Raw genomic sequence first — 14,957 nt, forward strand, 5'->3', positions numbered from 1 at the left:
TCTGCTGTGGGGCAGATGTGGTTCAGATCTATGGGGCTGGAGCTTCTGTGGGGTTGATGTGGGTCAGATCTATGGGTCAGGAGCTGCTGTGGGGTAGATGTGCGTCAGATCTATGGGGCAAGATCTCCTGGGGGCTGATGTGGGTCAGATCTATGGGTCAGGAGCTGCTGTGGGGCAGATGTGGGTCAGTTCTATGGGGCAAGAGCCGCTGTGGTGCAGATGAGGGTCAGATCTATGGGGCAAGATCTCCTGGGGGCTGATGTGGGTCAGATCTGTGGGGTAAAATCTGCTGTGGGGCAGATGTGGTTCAGATCTATGGGGCAGGAGCTTCTGTGGGGTTGATGTGGGTCAGATCTATGGGTCAGGAGCTGCTGTGGGGCAGAGGTGGGTCAGTTCTATGGGGCAAGAGCTGCTGTGGTGCAGATGTGGGTCAGATCTATGGGGCAGGAGCTGCTGTGGGGCTGATACGGTTAAGATCTATGGAGCGGGAGATGCTATGGGGCTGATGAGGTTCAGATCTATGGGGCAGGAGCTGATGTGGGGCTGATGTTGGTCAGATCTATAGGGCAGGAGCTGCAGTGGGGCTGATGTGGGTCAGATCTATGGGGCAGGAGCTGCTGTGGGGCAGATTTGAATCAGATCTATAGGGCAGAAGCTGCTGTGGGTCAGATCTATGGGCAGGAGCTGCTGTGGGGCACATGTGAGTTAGATCTATGGGGCAGGAGATGGTGTGGGGCAGATGTGGGTCAGATCTATGGGGCAGGATCTCCTGGGGGCTGATGTGGGTCAGATCTGTGGGGTAAAATCTGCTGTGGGGCAGATGTGGTTCAGATCTATGGGGCAGGAGCTTCTGTGTGGTTGATGTGGGTCAGATCTATGGGTCAGGAGCTGCTGTGGGGCAGATGTGGGTCAAATCTATGGGGCAGGATCTCCTGGGGGCTGATGTGGGTCAGATCTGTGGGGTAAAATCTGCTGTGGGGCAGATGTGGTTCAGATCTATGCGCAGGAGCTTCTGTGGGGTTGATGTGGGTCAGATCTATGGGTCAGGAGCTGCTGTGGGGCAGATGTGGGTAAGTTCTATGGGGCAAGAGCCGCTGTGGTGCAGATGTGGGTCAGATCTATGGGGCAAGATCTCCTTTGTTGCTGATGTGGGTCAGATCTGTGGGGTAAAATCTGCTGTGGGGCAGATGTGGTTCAGATCTATGGGGCAGGAGCTTCTGTGGGGTTGATGTGGCTCAGATCTATGGGTCAGGAGCTGCTGTGGGGCAGATGTGGGTCAGTTCTATGGGGCAAGAGCTGCTGTGGTGCAGATGTGGGTCAGATCTATGGGGCAGGAGCTGCTGTGGGGCTGATACGGTTAAGATCTATGGAGCGGGAGATGCTATGGGGCTGATGAGGGTCAGATCTATGGGGCAGGAGCTGATGTGGGGCTGATGTTGGTCAGATCTATAGGGCAGGAGCTGCAGTGGGGCTGATGTGGGTCAGATCTATGGGGCAGGATCTCCTGTGGGGCTGATGTGGGTCAAATCAATGGGGCAGAGCTGCTCTGGGGCACATGTGGGTCAGATCTATGGGGCAGGAGCTGCTGTGGGGCAGATTTGAATCAGATCTATAGGGCAGGAGCTGCTGTGGGTCAGATCTGTAGGGCAGGAGCTGCTGTGGGGCACATGTGAGTTAGATCTATGGGGCAGGAGATGGTGTGGGGCAGATGTGGGTCAGATCTATGGGGCAGGATCTCCTGGGGGCTGATGTGGGTCAGATCTGTGGGGTAAAATCTGCTGTGGGGCAGATGTGGTTCAGATCTATGGGGCAGGAGCTTCTGTGGGGTTGATGTGGTTCAGATCTATGGGTCAGGAGCTGCTGTGGGGCAGATGTGGGTCAGATCTATGGGGCAGGATCTCCTGGGGGCTGATGTGGGTCAGATCTGTGGGGTAAAATCTGCTGTGGGGCAGATGTGGTTCAGATCTATGGGGCAGGAGCTTCTGTGGGGTTGATGTGGGTCAGATCTATGGGTCAGGAGCTGCTGTGGGGCAGATGTGGGTAAGTTCTATGGGGCAAGAGCCGCTGTGGTGCACATGTGGGTCAGATCTATGGGGCAAGATCTCCTGGGGGCTGATGTGGGTCAGATCTGTGGGGTAAAATCTGCTGTGGGGCAGATGTGGTTCAGATCTATGGGGCAGGAGCTTCTGTGGGGTTGATGTGGGTCAGATCTATGGGGCAGAGCTGCTCTGGTGCACATGTGGGTCAGATCTATGGAGCAGGAGCTGCTGTGGGGCAAATTTGAATCAGATCTATAGGGCAGGAGCTGCTGTGGGTCAGATCTATAGAGCAGGAGCTGCTGTGGGGTTGATGTCGGTAAGATCTATGGGTCAGGAGCTGCTGTGGGGCAGATGTGGGTCAGTTCTATGGGGCAAGAGCTGCTGTGGTGCAGATGTGGGTCAGATCTATGGGGCAGGAGCTGCTGTGGGGCTGATACGGTTAAGATCTATGGAGCGGGAGATGCTATGGGGCTGATGAGGGTCTGATCTATGGGGCAGGAGCTGATGTGGGGCTGATGTTGGTCAGATCTATAGGGCAGGAGCTGCAGTGGAGCTGATGTGGGTCAGTTCTATGGGGCAGGATCTCCTGTGGGGCTGATGTGGGTCAAATCAATGAGGCAGAGCTGCTCTGGGGCACATGTGGGTCAGATCTATGGAGCAGGAGCTGCTGTGGGGCAGATTTGAATCAGATCTATAGGGCAGGAGCTGCTGTGGGTCAGATCTATGGAGCAGGAGCTGCTGTGGGGTTGATGTGGGTCAGATCTATGGGTCAGGAGCTGCTGTGGGGCAGATGTGGGTCAGTTCTATGGGGCAAGAGCTGCTGTGGTGCAGATGTGGGTCAGATCTATGGGGCAGGAGCTGCTGTGGGGCTGATACGGTTAAGATCTATGGAGCGGGAGATGCTATGGGGCTGATGAGGGTCAGATCTATGGGGCAGGAGCTGATGTGGGGCTGATGTTGGTCAGATCTATAGGGCAGGAGCTGCAGTGGGGCTGATGTGGGTCAGATCTATGGGGCAGGATCTCCTGTGGGGCTGATGTGGGTCAAATCAATGGGGCAGAGCTGCTCTGGGGCACATGTGGGTCAGATCTATGGGGCAGGAGCTGCTGTGGGGCAGATTTGAATCAGATCTATAGGGCAGGAGCTGCTGTGGGTCAGATCTGTAGGGCAGGAGCTGCTGTGGGGCACATGTGAGTTAGATCTATGGGGCAGGAGATGGTGTGGGGCAGATGTGGGTCAGATCTATGGGGCAGGATCTCCTGGGGGCTGATGTGGGTCAGATCTGTGGGGTAAAATCTGCTGTGGGGCAGATGTGGTTCAGATCTATGGGGCAGGAGCTTCTGTGGGGTTGATGTGGGTCAGATCTATGGGGCAGGAGCTGCTGTGGGGCAGATGAGGGTCAGTTCTATGGGGCAAGAGCCGCTGAGGTGCAGATGAGGGTCAGATCTATAGGGCAAGATCTCCTGGGGGCTGATGTGGGTCAGATCTGTGGGGTAAAATCTGCTGTGGGGCAGATGTGGTTCAGATCTTTGGGGCAGGAGCTTCTGTGGGGTTGATGTGGGTAAGATCTATGGGTCAGGAGCTGCTGTGGGGCAGATGTGGGTCAGTTCTATGGGGCAAGAGCTGCTGTGGTGCAGATGTGGGTCAGATCTAAGGGGCAGGAGCTGCTGTGGGGCTGATACGGTTAAGATCTATGGAGCGGGAGATGCTATGGGGCTGATGAGGGTCAGATCTATGGGGCAGGAGCTGATGTGGGGCTGATGTTGGTCAGATCTATAGGGCAGGAGCTGCAGTGGGGCTGATGTGGGTCAGTTCTATGGGGCAGGATCTCCTGTGGGGCTGATGTGGGTCAAATCAATGAGGCAGAGCTGCTCTGGGGCACATGTGGGTCAGATCTATGGAGCAGGAGCTGCTGTGGGGCGGATTTGAATCAGATCTATAGGGCAGGAGCTGCTGTGGGTCAGATCTATGGAGCAGGAGCTGCTGTGGGGCAGATTTGAATCAGATCTATGGGGCAGGATCTCCTGGGGGCTGATGTGGGTCAGATCTGTGGGGTAAAATCTGCTGTTGGGCAGATGTGGTTCAGATCTATGGGGCAGGAGCTTCTGTGGGGTTGATGTGGGTCAGATCTATGGGTCAGGAGCTGCTGTGGGGCAGATGTGGGTCAGATCTATGGGGCAGGAGCTGCTGTGGGGCTGATGTGGGTCAAATCAATGGGGCAGAGCTGCTCTGGTGCACATGTGGGTCAGATCTATGGTGCAGGAGCTGCTGTGGGGCTGATACGGTTAAGATCTATGGAGCGGGAGATGCTATGGTGCTGATGAGGGTCAGATCTATGGGGCAGGAGCTGATGTGGGGCTGATGTTGGTCAGATCTATAGGGCAGGAGCTGCAGTGGGGCTGATGTGGGTCAGTTCTATGGGGCAGGATCTCCTGTGGGGCTGATGTGGGTCAAATCAATGAGGCAGAGCTGCTCTGGGGCACATGTGGGTCAGATCTATGGAGCAGGAGCTGCTGTGGGGCAGATTTGAATCAGATCTATAGGGCAGGAGCTGCTGTGGGTCAGATCTATGGGCAGGAGCTGCTGTGGGGCACATGTGAGTTAGATCTATGGGGAGGAGATGCTGTGGGGCAGATGTGGGTCAGATCTATGGGGCAGGATCTCCTGGGGGCTGATGTGGGTCAGATCTGTGGGGTAAAATCTGCTGTGGGGCAGATGTGGTTCAGATCTATGGGGCAGGAGCTTCTGTGGGGTTGATGTGGGTCAGATCTATGGGTCAGGAGCTGCTGTGGGGCAGATGTGGGTCAGTTCTATGGGGCAAGAGCTGCTGTGGTGCAGATGTGGGTCAGATCTATGGGGCAGGAGCTGCTGTGGGGCTGATACGGTTAAGATCTATGGAGCGGGAGATGCTATGGGGCTGATGAGGGTCAGATCTATGGGGCAGGAGCTGATGTGGGGCTGATGTTGGTCAGATCTATAGGGCAGGAGCTGCAGTGGGGCTGATGTGGGTCAGTTCTATGGGGCAGGATCTCCTGTGGGGCTGATGTGGGTCAAATCAATGAGGCAGAGCTGCTCTGGGGCACATGTGGGTCAGATCTATGGGGCAGGAGCTGCTGTGGGGCAGATTTGAATCAGATCTATAGGGCAGGAGCTGTTGTGGGTCAGATCTATAGGGAAGGAGCTGCTGTGGGGCACATGTGAGTTAGATCTATTGGGCAGGAGATGGTGTGGGGCAGATGTGGGTCAGATCTATGGGGCAGGATCTCCTGGGGGCTGATGTGGGTCAGATCTGTGGGGTAAAATCTGCTGTGGGGCAGATGTGGTTCAGATCTATGGGGCAGGAGCTTCTGTGGGGTTGATGTGGGTCAGATCTATGGGTCAGGAGCTGCTGTGGGGCAGATGTGGGTAAGTTCTATGGGGCAAGAGCCGCTGTGGTGCAGATGTGGGTCAGATCTATGGGGCAAGATCTCCTGGGGGCAGATGTGGGTCAGATCTGTGGGGTAAAATCTGCTGTGGGGCAGATGTGGTTCAGATCTATGGGGCAGGAGCTTCTGTGGGGCTGATGTGGGTCAGATCTATGGGGCAGGAGCTGCTGTGGGGCTGATGTGGGTCAAATCAATGGGGCAGAGCTGCTCTGGTGCACATGTGGGTCAGATCTATGGTGCAGGAGCTGCTGTGGGGCAGATTTGAATCAGATCTATAGGGCAGGAGCTGCTGTGGGTCAGATCTATAGGGCAGGAGCTGCAGTGGGGCTGATGTGGGTCAGATCTATGAAGCAGGATCTCCTGTGGGGCTGATGTGGGTCAAATCAATGGGGCAGAGCTGCTCTGGGGCACATGTGGGTCAGATCTATGGGGCAGGAGCTGCTGTGGGGCAGATTTGAATCAGATCTATAGGGCAGGAGCTGCTGTGGGTCAGATCAATGGGCAGGAGCTGCTGTGGGGCACATGTGAGTTAGATCTATGGGGCAGGAGATGGTGTGGGGCAGATGTGGGTCAGATCTATGGGGCAGGATCTCCTGGGGGCTGATGTGGGTCAGATCTGTGGGGTAAAATCTGCTGTGGGGCAGATGTGGTTCAGATCTATGGGGCAGGAGCTTCTGTGGGGTTGATGTGGGTCAGATCTATGGGTCAGGAGCTGCTGTGGGGCAGATGTGGGTCAGATCTATGGGGCAGGATCTCCTGGGGGCTGATGTGGGTCAGATCTGTGGGGTAAAATCTGCTGTGGGGCAGATGTGGTTGAGATCTATGGGGCAGGAGCTTCTGTGGGGTTGATGTGGGTCAGATCTATGGGTCAGGAGCTGCTGTGGGGCAGATGTGGGTCAGTTCTATGGGGCAAGAGCCGCTGTGGTGCAGATGTGGGTCAGATCTATGGGGCAAGATCTCCTGGGGGCTGATGTGGGTCAGATCTGTGGGGTAAAATCTGCTGTGGGGCAGATGTGGTTCAGATCTATGGGGCAGGAGCTTCTGTGGGGTTGATGTGGGTCAGATCTATGGGTCAGGAGCTGCTGTGGGGCAGATGTGGGTCAGTTCTATGGGGCAAGAGCTGCTGTGGTGCAGATGTGGGTCAGATCTATGGGGCAGGAGCTGCTGTGGGGCTGATACGGTTAAGATCTATGGAGCGGGAGATGCTATGGGGCTGATGAGGGTCAGATCTATGGGGCAGGAGCTGATGTGGGGCTGATGTTGGTCAGATCTATAGGGCAGGAGCTGCAGTGGGGCTGATGTGGGTCAGTTCTATGGGGCAGGATCTCCTGTGGGGCTGATGTGGGTCAAATCAATGGGGCAGAGCTGCTCTGGGGCACATGTGGGTCAGATCTATGGAGCAGGAGCTGCTGTGGGGCAGATTTGAATCAGATCTATAGGGCAGGAGCTGCTGTGGGTCAGATCTATGGGCAGGAGCTGCTGTGGGGCACATGTGAGTTAGATCTATGGGGCAGGAGATGGTGTGGGGCAGATGTGGGTCAGATCTATGGGGCAGGATCTCCTGGGGGCTGATGTGGGTCAGATCTGTGGGGTAAAATCTGCTGTGGGGCAGATGTGGTTCAGATCTATGGGGCAGGAGCTTCTGTGGGGTTGATGTGGGTCAGATCTATGGGTCAGGAGCTGCTGTGGGGCAGATGTGGGTCAGATCTATGGGCCAGGATCTCCTGGGGGCTGATGTGGGTCAGATCTGTGGGGTAAAATCTGCTGTGGGGCAGATGTGGTTCAGATCTATGGGGCAGGAGCTTCTGTGGGGTTGATGTGGGTCAGATCTATGGGTCAGGAGCTGCTGTGGGGCAGATGTGGGTCAGTTCCATGGGGCAAGAGCTGCTGTGGTGCAGATGTGGGTCAGATCTATGGGGCAGGAGCTGCTGTGAGGCTGATACGGTTAAGATCTATGGAGCGGGAGATGCTATGGGGCTGATGAGGGTCAGATCTATGGGGCAGGAGCTGATGTGGGTCTGATGTTGGTCAGATCTATAGGGCAGGAGCTGCAGTGGGGCTGATGTGGGTCAGATCTATGGGGCAGGATCTCCTGTCGGGCTGATGTGGGTCAAATCAATGGGGCAGAGCTGCTCTGGGACACATGTGTGTCAGATCTATGGAGCAGGAGCTGCTGTGGGGCAGATTTGAATCAGATCTATAGGGCAGAAGCTGCTGTTGGTCAGATCAATAGGGCAGGAGCTGCTGTGGGGCACATGTGAGTTAGATCTATGGGGCAGGAGATGGTGTGGGGCAGATGTGGGTCAGATCTATGGGGCAGGATCTCCTGGGGGCTGATGTGGGTCAGATCTGTGGGGTAAAATCTGCTGTGGGGCAGATGTGGTTCAGATCTATAGGGCAGGAGCTTCTGTGGGGTTGATGTGGGTCAGATCTATGGGTCAGGAGCTGCTGTGGGGCAGATGTGGGTCAGTTCTATGGGGCAAGAGCCGCTGAGGTGCAGATGTGGGTCAGATCTATGGGGCAAGATCTCCTGGGGGCTGATGTGGGTCAGATCTGTGGGGTAAAATCTGCTGTGGGGCAGATGTGGTTCAGATCTATGGGGCAGGAGCTTCTGTGGGGTTGATGTGGGTCAGATCTATGGGTCAGGAGCTGCTGTGGGGCAGATGTGGGTCAGTTCTATGGGGCAAGAGCTGCTGTGGTGCAGATGTGGGTCAGATCTATGGGGCAGGAGCTGCTGTGGGGCTGATACGGTTAAGATCTATGGAGCGGGAGATGCTATGGGGCTGATGAGGGTCAGATCTATGGGGCAGGAGCTGATGTGGGGCTGATGTTGGTCAGATCTATAGGGCAGGAGCTGCAGTGGGGCTGATGTGGGTCAGTTCTATGGGGCAGGATCTCCTGTGGGGCTGATGTGGGTCAAATCAATGAGGCAGAGCTGCTCTGGGGCACATGTGGGTCAGATCTATGGAGCAGGAGCTGCTGTGGGGCAGATTTGAATGAGATCTATAGGGCAGGAGCTGCTGTGGGTCAGATCTATGGAGCAGGATCTGCTGTGGGGCACATGTGAGTTAGATCTATGGGGCAGGAGATGGTGTGGGGCAGATGTGGGTCAGATCTATGGGGCAGGATCTCCTAGGGGCTGATGTGGGTCAGATCTGTGGGGTAAAATCTGCTGTGGGGCAGATGTGGTTCAGATCTATGGGGCAGGAGCTTCTGTGGGGTTGATGTGGGTCAGATCTATGGGTCAGGAGCTGCTGTGGGGCAGATGTGGGTCAGATCTATGGGGCAGGATCTCCTGGGGGCTGATGTGGGTCAGATCTGTGGGGTAAAATCTGCTGTGGGGCAGATGTGGTTCAGATCTATGGGGCAGGAGCTTCTGTGGGGTTGATGTGGGTCAGATCTATGGGTCAGGAGCTGCTGTGGGGCAGATGTGGGTCAGTTCTATGGGGCAAGAGCTGCTGTGGTGCAGATGTTGGTCAGATCTATGGGGCAGGAGCTGCTGTGGGGCTGATACGGTAAAGATCTATGGAGCGGGAGATGCTATGGGGCTGATGAGGGTCAGATCTATGGGGCAGGAGCTGATGTGGGGCTGATGTTTGTCAGATCTATAGGGCAGGAGCTGCAGTGGGGCTGATGTGGGTCAGTTCTATGGGGCAGGATCTCCTGTGGGGCTGATGTGGGTCAGATCTGTAGGGTAAAATCTGCTGTGGGGTAGATGTGGTTCAGATCTATGGGGCAGGAGCTTCTGTGGGGCTGATGTGGGTCAGATCTATGGGTCAGGAGCTGCTGTGGGGCAGATGTGGGTCAGTTCTATGGGGCAAGAGCTGCTGTGGTGCAGATGTGGGTCAGATCTATGGGGCAGGAGCTGCTGTGGGGCTGATACGGTTAAGATCTATGGAGCGGGAGATGCTATGGGGCTGATGAGGGTCAGATCTATGAGGCAGGAGCTGATGTAGGGCTGATGTTGGTCAGATCTATAGGGCAGGAGCTGCAGTGGGGCTGATGTGGGTCAGTTCTATGGGGCAGGATCTCCTGTGGGGCTGATGTGGGTCAAATCAATGAGGCAGAGCTGCTCTGGGGCACATGTGGGTCAGATCTATGGAGCAGGAGCTGCTGTGGGGCAGATTTGAATGAGATCTATAGGGCAGGAGCTGCTGTGGGTCAGATCTATGGAGCAGGATCTGCTGTGGGGCACATGTGAGTTAGATCTATGGGGCAGGAGATGGTGTGGGGCAGATGTGGGTCAGATCTATGGGGCAGGATCTCCTGGGGGCTGATGTGGGTCAGATCTGTGGGGTAAAATCTGCTGTGGGGCAGATGTGGTTCAGATCTATGTGGCAGGAGCTTCTGTGGGGTTGATGTGGGTCAGATCTATGGGTCAGGAGCTGCTGTGGGGCAGATGTGGGTCAGTTCTATGGGGCAAGAGCCGCTGTGGTGCAGATGTGGGTCAGATCTATGGGGCAAGATCTCCTGGGGGCTGATGTGGGTCAGATCTGTGGGGTAAAATCTGCTGTGGGGCAGATGTGGTTCAGATCTATGGGGCAGGAGCTTCTGTGGGGTTGATGTGGGTCAGATCTATGGGTCAGGAGCTGCTGTGGGGCAGATGTGGGTCAGTTCTATGGGGCAAGAGCTGCTGTGGTGCAGATGTGGGTCAGATCTATGGGGCAGGAGCTGCTGTGGGGCTGATACGGTTAAGATCTATGGAGCGGGAGATGCTATGGGGCTGATGAGGGTCAGATCTATGGGGCAGGAGCTGCTGTGGGGCTGATGTTGGTCAGATCTATAGGGCAGGAGCTGCAGTGGGGCTGATGTGGGTCAGTTCTATGGGGCAGGATCTCCTGTGGGGCTGATGTGGGTCAAATCAATGAGGCAGAGCTGCTCTGGGGCACATGTGGGTCAGATCTATGGAGCAGGAGCTGCTGTGGGGCAGATTAGAATCAGATCTATAGGGCAGGAGCTGCTGTGGGTCAGATCTATGGAGGAGGAGCTGCTGTGGGGCAGATGTGGGTCAGTTCTATGGGGCAAGAGCTTCTGTGGTGCAGATATGGGTCAGATCTATGGGGCAGGAGCTGCTGTGGGGCTGATACGGTTAAGATCTATGGAGCGGGAGATGCTATGGGGCTGATGAGGGTCAGATCTATGGGGCAGGAGCTGATGTGGGGCTGATGTTGGTCAGATCTATAGGGCAGGAGCTGCAGTGGGGCTGATGTGGGTCAGATCTATGGGGCAGGATCTCCTGTGGGGCTGATGTGGGTCAAATCAATGGGGCAGAGCTGCTCTGGGGCACATGTGGGTCAGATATATGGGGCAGGAGCTGCTGTGGGGCAGATTTGAATCAGATCTATAGGGCAGGAGCTGCTGTGGGTCAGATCTATGGGCAGGAGCTGCTGTGGGGCACATGTGAGTTAGATCTATGGGGCAGGAGATGGTGTGGGGCAGATGTGGGTCAGATCTATGGGGCAGGATCTCCTGGGGGCTGATGTGGGTCAGATCTGTGGGGTAAAATCTGCTGCGGGGCAGATGTGGTGCTGATTTATGGGGCAGGAGCTTCTGTGGCGTTGATGTGGGTCAGATCTATGGGTCAGGAGCTGCTGTGGGGCAGATGTGGGTCAGATCTATGGGGCAAGAGCCGCTGTGGTGCAGATGTGGGTCAGATCTATGGGGCAGGATATCCTGGGGGCCTATGTGGGTCAGATCTGTGGGGTAAAATCTGCTGTGGGGCAGATGTGGTTCAGATCTATGGGGCAGGAGCTTCTGTGGGGTTGATGTGGGTCAGATCTATGGGTCAGGAGCTGCTGTGGGGCAGATGTGGGTCAGTTCTATGGGGCAAGAGCTGCTGTGGTGCAGATGTGGGTCAGATCTATGGGGCAGGAGCTGCTGTGGGGCTGATACGGTTAAGATCTATGGAGCGGGAGATGCTATGGGGCTGATGAGGTTCAGATCTATGGGGCAGGAGCTTATGTGGGGCTGATGTTGGTCAGATCTATAGGGCAGGAGCTGCAGTGGGGCTGATGTGGGTCAGATCTATGGGGCAGGATCTCCTGTGGGGCTGATGTGGGTCAAATCAATGGGGCAGAGCTGCTCTGGGGCACATGTGGGTCAGATCTATGGAGCAGGAGCTGCTGTGGGGCAGATTTGAATCAGATCTATAGGGCAGAAGCTGCTGTGGGTCAGATCAATAGGGCAGGAGCTGCTGTGGGGCACATGTGAGTTAGATCTATGGGGCAGGAGATGGTGTGGGGCAGATGTGGGTCAGATCTATGGGGCAGGATCTCCTGGGGGCTGATGTGGGTCAGATCTGTGGGGTAAAATCTGCTGTGGGGCAGATGTGGTTCAGATCTATGTGGCAGGAGCTTCTGTGGGGTTGATGTGGGTCAGATCTATGGGTCAGGAGCTGCTGTGGGGCAGATGTGGGTCAGTTCTATGGGGCAAGAGCTGCTGTGGTGCAGATGTGGGTCAGATCTATGGGGCAGGAGCTGCTGTGGGGCTGATACGGTTAAGATCTATGGAGCGGGAGATGCTATGGGGCTGATGAGGGTCAGATCTATGGGGCAGGAGCTGATGTGGGGCTGATGTTGGTCAGATCTATAGGGCAGGAGCTGCAGTGGGGCTGATGTGGGTCAGATCTATGGGGCAGGATCTCCTGTGGGGCTGATGTGGGTCAAATCAATGGGGCAGAGCTGCTCTGGGGCACATGTGGGTCAGATCTATGGGGCAGGAGCTGCTGTGGGGCAGATTTGAATCAGATCTATAGGGCAGGAGATGCTGTGGGTCAGATCTATGGGCAGGAGCTGCTGTGGGGCACATGTGAGTTAGATCTATGGGGCAGGAGATGGTGTGGGGCAGATGTGGGTCAGATCTATGGGGCAGGATCTCCTGGGGGCTGAGGTGGGTCAGATCTGTGGGGTAAAATCTGCTCTGGGGCAGATGTGGTTCAGATCTATGGGGCAGGAGCTTCTGTGGGGTTGATGTGGGTCAGATCTATGGGTCAGGAGCTGGTGTGGGGCAGATGTGGGTCAGATCTATGGGGCAGGATCTCCTGGGGGCTGATGTGGGTCAGATCTGTGGGGTAAAATCTGCTGTGGGGCAGATGTGGTTCAGATCTATGGGGCAGGAGCTTCTGTGGGGTTGATGTGGGTCAGATCTATGGGTCAGGAGCTGCTGTGGGGCAGATGTGGGTCAAATCTATGGGGCAGGATCTCCTGGGGGCTGATGTGGGTCAGATCTGTGGGGTAAAATCTGCTGTGGGGCAGATGTGGTTCAGATCTATGGGGCAGGAGCTTCTGTGGGGTTGATGTGGGTCAGATCTATGGGGCAGGAGCTGCTGTGGGGCAGATGAGGGTCAGTTCTATGGGGCAAGAGCCGCTGTGGTGCAGATGAGGGTCAGATCTATAGGGCAAGATCTCCTGGGGGCTGATGTGGGTCAGATCTGTGGGGTAAAATCTGCTGTGGGGCAGATGTGGTTCAGATCTTTTTGGCAGGAGCTTCTGTGGGGCTGATGTGGGTCAAATCAATGAGGCAGAGCTGCTCTGGGGCACATGTGGGTCAGATCTATGGAGCAGGAGCTGCTGTGGGGCAGATTTGAATCAGATCTATAGGGCAGGAGCTGCTGTGGGTCAGATCTATGGAGCAGGAGCTGCTGTGGGGTTGATGTGGGTCAGATCTATGGGTCAGGAGCTGCTGTGGGGCAGATGTGGGTCAGTTCTATGGGGCAAGAGCTGCTGTGGTGCAGATGTGGGTCAGATCTATTGGGCAGGAGCTGCTGTGGGGCTGATACGGTTAAGATCTATGGAGCGGGAGATGCTATGGGGCTGATGAGGGTCAGATCTATGGGGCAGGAGCTGATGTGGGGCTGATGTTGGTCAGATCTATAGGGCAGGAGCTGCAGTGGGGCTGATGTGGGTCAGTTCTATGGGGCAGGATCTCCTGTGGGGCTGATGTGGGTCAAATCAATGAGGCAGAGCTGCTCTGGGGCACATGTGGGTCAGATCTATGGAGCAGGAGCTGCTGTGGGGCAGATTTGAATCAGATCTATAGGGCAGGAGCTGCTGTGGGTCAGATCTATGGAGCAGGAGCTGCTGTGGGGTTGATGTGGATCAGATCTATGGGTCAGGAGCTGCTGTGGGGCAGATGTGGGTCAGTTCTATGGGGCAAGAGCTGCTGTGGTGCAGATGTGGGTCAGATCTATGGGGCAGGAGCTGCTGTGGGGCTGATACGGTTAAGATCTATGGAGCGGGAGATGCTATGGGGCTGATGAGGGTCAGATCTATGGGGCAGGAGCTGATGTGGGGCTGATGTTGGTCAGATCTATAGGGCAGGAGCTGCAGTGGGGCTGATGTGGGTCAGATCTATGGGGCAGGATCTCCTGTGGGGCTGATGTGGGTCAAATCAATGGGGCAGAGCTGCTCTGGGGCACATGTGGGTCAGATCTATGGGGCAGGAGCTGCTGTGGGGCAGATTTGAATCAGATCTATAGGGCAGGAGCTGCTGTGGGTCAGATCTATGGGCAGGAGCTGCTGTGGGGCACATGTGAGTTAGATCTATGGGGCAGGAGATGGTGTGGGGCAGATGTGGGTCAGATCTATGGGGCAGGATCTCCTGGGGGCTGAGGTGGGTCAGATCTGTGGGGTAAAATCTGCTCTGGGGCAGATGTGGTTCAGATCTATGGGGCAGGAGCTTCTGTGGGGTTGATGTGGGTCAGCTCTATGGGTCAGGAGCTGCTGTGGGGCAGATGTGGGTCAGATCTATGGGGCAGGATCTCCTGGGGGCTGATGTGGGTCAGATCTGTGGGGTAAAATCTGCTGTGGGGCAGATGTGGTTCAGATCTATGGGGCAGGAGGTTCTGTGGGGTTGATGTGGGTCAGATCTATGGGTCAGGAGCTGCTGTGGGGCAGATGTGGGTCAGATCTATGGGGCAGGATCTCCTGGGGGCTGATGTGGGTCAGATCTGTGGGGTAAAATCTGCTGTGGGGCAGATGTGGTTCAGATCTATGGGGCAGGAGCTTCTGTGGGGTTGATGTGGGTCAGATCTATGGGGCAGGAGCTGCTGTGGGGCAGATGAGGGTCAGTTCTATGGGGCAAGAGCCGCTGTGGTGCAGATGAGGGTCAGATCTATAGGGCAAGATCTCCTGGGGGCTGATGTGGGTCAGATCTGTGGGGTAAAATCTGCTGTGGGGCAGATGTGGTTCAGATCTTTGGGGCAGGAGCTTCTGTGGGGTTGATGTGGGTCAGATCTATGGGTCAGGAGCTGCTGTGGGGCAGATGTGGGTCAGTTCTATGGGGCAAGAGCTGCTGTGGTGCAGATGTGGGTCAGATCTATGGGGCAGGAGCTGCTGTGGGGCTGATACGGTTAAGATCTATGGAGCGGGAGATGCTATGGGGCTGATGAGGGTCAGATCTATGGGGCAGGAGCTGATGTGGGGCTGATGTTGGTCAGATCTATAGGGCAGGAGCTGCAGTGGGGCTGATGTGGGTCAGATCTATGGGGCAGGAT

This window comes from Coturnix japonica, chromosome 9 (genome assembly GCF_054131305.1).
Source record: "Coturnix japonica strain WE chromosome 9, WE-NBRP24, whole genome shotgun sequence".
Classification (NCBI taxonomy): Eukaryota; Metazoa; Chordata; class Aves; order Galliformes; family Phasianidae; genus Coturnix; species Coturnix japonica.